The sequence below is a fragment of the Indicator indicator genome, chromosome Z, assembly GCF_027791375.1.
Source record: "Indicator indicator isolate 239-I01 chromosome Z, UM_Iind_1.1, whole genome shotgun sequence".
Classification (NCBI taxonomy): Eukaryota; Metazoa; Chordata; class Aves; order Piciformes; family Indicatoridae; genus Indicator; species Indicator indicator.
Genome location: NC_072053.1, coordinates 11697623 through 11701673, shown reverse-complemented (window position 1 = coordinate 11701673; position 4051 = coordinate 11697623).

Genomic DNA, 4051 nt, shown 5'->3' with positions numbered 1-4051 from the left:
TTCCCCACTCCCTGCTCCTTCCTGCAGAAAGTCAGGGTAATGTGGGAAAAGGAACAAAGGGGACAGGACCACACGTGTCTGATAAACAAGTTTACTTCTGGAGTAAGAGCACGTGTACTAGCCACTGCTCTCCCTGACCAGGCTTACATTTCTGCCTTTTATGGCCACAGCCTGGCAGAACCTCTTTTCTTTGGGTAACTATGTGCTGGCTTCAGTTGCCCTATTAGCCCAACTGAATCGCAGGCAAGATATATATACAGGCTGATTTCTAGTTGCCTTGCCTTGCTTAAACCTTGCTTGAATTGCCTAGGTCCTGCCTTGCCTGAAGTTGCCTTGAGTTGCCCGGTCCAGAGCCTGAGATAAAAGCCATGAGCCTACCCACTGCAAGCTAGAGGAGCTACAAGCTTAGGAGCCGGAGCCAAGCCTGCTTCCCCTTGGAACTAGGATTTTGCCATGCCTCAGTTTACCCAGGACAAAGCAAGTGCCCGTCATGATAAGCATTGCAAACTACCACCTGCTGAAGCCAGACCAGCCCCAAGACCGTGTGGCCTTCTTGCTGGCAACCTGCTGTGCCTGGCACATGAGTGCACCCCAAAAGCCTCTACAGCTAATACACAGCAGCAGCACTCCCCACTTGGGTGGAATCAGCTGTGAGTAATTAATTCATTGCCTCTTTGGCTTAATGGTTCTTGTCCAGTCTTCCCCTCTGTGGTCGAGCGCCATTTCACTCCCAGGGATTCTCTCTTTCTGTGTTATTTCCTGTTTGCAGAAAATTGTTAAAATTGTTATAGTTGCCTAAATACTGTACATTCCCATTGTAAATATATAGTCTAACCATACTTCAAACCTATTTAATATGTTTTGCACAATTTTTCATATTAATAAAAACTTATTAATATTTTTATTAGTATCCATTTTCCATATCACTTACAAATTGAACAATTTTCCTTAACACCAGATATTCCCTAGTGGAAACGCAGAGTTAAGAAATCATCTAACTTTGTCTTCAGATTTGTCTTAAGTTCTCAGCAGACACATTCAGTACTTGAAGAAACAAATAAGCCAAAAAGTCTGGACAGTCTTGCTTAGAGCAGGGATAAAGTGGCACATGCCTTGATTAAGTGACAGCCTCCAGTCCTCTCTCCACTCACCACTGTTTGAGTGAATTCGTTGTTGTCCTGTGAAAGGCATAGTAAAGGGATGACATGACTGCACTGCAGCACTCCAACCTCTTGACCTGTTGGAGGGCAGTGAAGGGGAGAAGGACCTGGGGATCCTAGTGGATGGAAAGTTGACCATAAGCCAGCAATGTGCTCTTGTGGCCAAGAAGGCCAATGCCATTCGGGGGGGTATTAGAATGGCTGTGGTTAGTACACTGAGAGAGGTTCTCCTCCCCCTGTTCTCTGCCCTGGTGAGGCTGCATCTGGAGTATTGTGTCCAGTTCTGGGCCCCTCAATTCAAGGACAGGGAACTGCTTGAAAGAGTCCAGCACAGAGCCACAAAAATTAAGGGAGTGGAACATCTTCCTTATGAGGGCAGACTGAGGGAGATGGGGCTCTTCAGCTTGCAGAGGAGTAGCCTGAGGGGTGACCTCATTAATGTTTATAAATATGTAAAGGGTGAGGTTCCAAGAGGATGGGGTCAGGCCCTTCTCAGTGATGGTCAATGACAGCACAAGGGGCAATGGGTGGAAGTTGAGATGTAAGAAGTTCCGTGGAAACCTGAGGAAAATTTTTTCCACTGTGAACACTGGAACAGGCTGCCCAGGGGGGTTGTGGAGTCTCCCTCTCTCGAGGTATTCAAAACTTGCGTGGATGCATTCCTGTGTGACCTACTATAGATGATCCTGCTCTGGCAGGGAGGTTGGACTGGATGATCTTTTCAAGGTCCCTTCCAGCCCCAACATTCTGTGATCCACAAACTCAAGGGAATTAAAGGATGTAGGCATTACACAAGCCTAGTAGTTACCTGTGTGAACATCACTGCCTTGTTCACCAGAACACCTCCAGCACGGCCTACGACAATCCAAGTAAGGCTCAAATGCTTTAAGTTTGCGTTTGGCAATGCTCTCCTGGGTCTAAAATGTTTAAAGCTAAAAAGCAGCAGCCAAATTCCTGTTCAAAGCAGTTGAAGAACACAACCCTACTCAGCCCAGCTAAATATTGTGCCCAGTTTAGTAGCTACTTATCAAAATTCCAGCCCTCTTTTATGAGACCATATCCTAAAAATGGCACTAGCACTCATCCTTACTTCTCTAACATCCATGTGAGATGTTTACATCCCTTCAGTCAGTTCAGCAATCACCCACATCCTTCAGTTATGGTGTTAGGAGTACAAACAGAATCTCCAGGAACCAATAGGTTTTAAACACTTTAATTCGTAACAACTCTGGAACCTCTCTCCACATTCTATTTACTGTGCAATTGTGATGCAGAAAGCACTGATCTGCTGCAGGCCATTAGGAAAAAAATTTATGAGTAGCATCGCTTTACTGGAAATAAAATCACACTAAAACCTGATCCTTTCACAAGTACAAAAGAAAATTCATCAGATAATATTGCATACAGTCTATCTTCTTAAGACCAATATATGAATTGAAGAATGCTGTGAAAGATCATACAAAAAAAGGCAATGAGGAGTAATGCAGCACTAAAGGTGGGAGTATGGGACAGACAAGAATTACAATACATCCTGGTTCGATACTTCCTATTCACATACATCGTTCAAATACTGTAAGAGTAATGGAAGGCACAATGCACCAATGTCTGACTAGAGAAACACAAAATTAGCGAAAGTGAAAGCTGGCAGTTAGGGAAGGAATAATCTCAAATACAGTTACTCAGCAGAAACAAAGCTTGGAAAAGCTGCTATGTGAACAACAAGACGTAGATAATACCATTACTCCAGCTGTATGGAAAAGAATGGATTTTCCTGGGCTGCAATCTCTTCCACATACAGTACTGCAGAGGTGATTCTCACAGGTATGTCGGGACACTTTATACACACAGCAAAGCATCAGAGTCAGAGCAGTGACACCATGTTAGTTACTCCATGGCATTAGAAAAGCTGTAGTTATGACAGCAACAGTGGACCCTAAACATCACTCTATAAGTTACCTGGGTGCACCGTGCAGCTGCAGCTTTTATGCTCCAAAACAGAAGAGCCTCACAGAGTGTGGTAATCCCAAACAGAACAGTTATTGACAACAGAAGCCACAAGTAAGGCATCCTAGAAAATAATCCTGTGCACTGCAGGAAGTAATTCCTGTTGTTTTCTTACTGCTGCCATAGAAAACATGCATTTCACTTGATCCCCTGGTGAGTGGCTGCTATTTCAAAGAGGACCAACAAGAACTTTATAATCTAACTTTGAATTTAAAAGCTGTTTTTCTATCATCTCTCAAAGTGTCAAACCAGAATGTGGACCATAGCCCAACTGTTATGTAATTTGGTGTTTAAGTGTTGGGAAGTGTCCTAATTCTGGCATAACCACACAGAGACTGTGTAATGCTGAGTTTGCATAGATGGTTTGTCCCCTCCCTAGCACACAGGACATTAAAAAGAAGTCGTCACATCTTAAGATTTTGTTGCACTTGTGAAAATGCAAGTGAAATCAAAAGACAAAAATAGCCCATTTACATAGGCTTCCACTATACTCCCACTTGAGAGGAAAGTGGGGAACACAAGACATACAACACAGATCATGGCTATTTCACAAAGTTGCATGGTTCGATGGTTAAAATGGTTCAGTACAGGCCCCAGCAAAAAAAATTTAAATTCACCAATGTCTGCATTTCTGCACCTTTTTCTAACATGCTGGTGTCCTAAGTTAAGTGCTTTTTTTTTAATTATAAAAATGTTTTGGGGGGTGTTTTGTTTTTACATTATTGCTGCATTTTACAACAAGAATTAAAAATAATTTGTGAAATCCACCCAACAACAGCAACTTAAATTTCCCCAGAACAAGCTGAAAGCATAGAAGCATGTTCAGACGGGGTCTTTTCTATACCAGCTACTTAATGAGCATGAAAAGAGTGAAAACAAAAAACCCA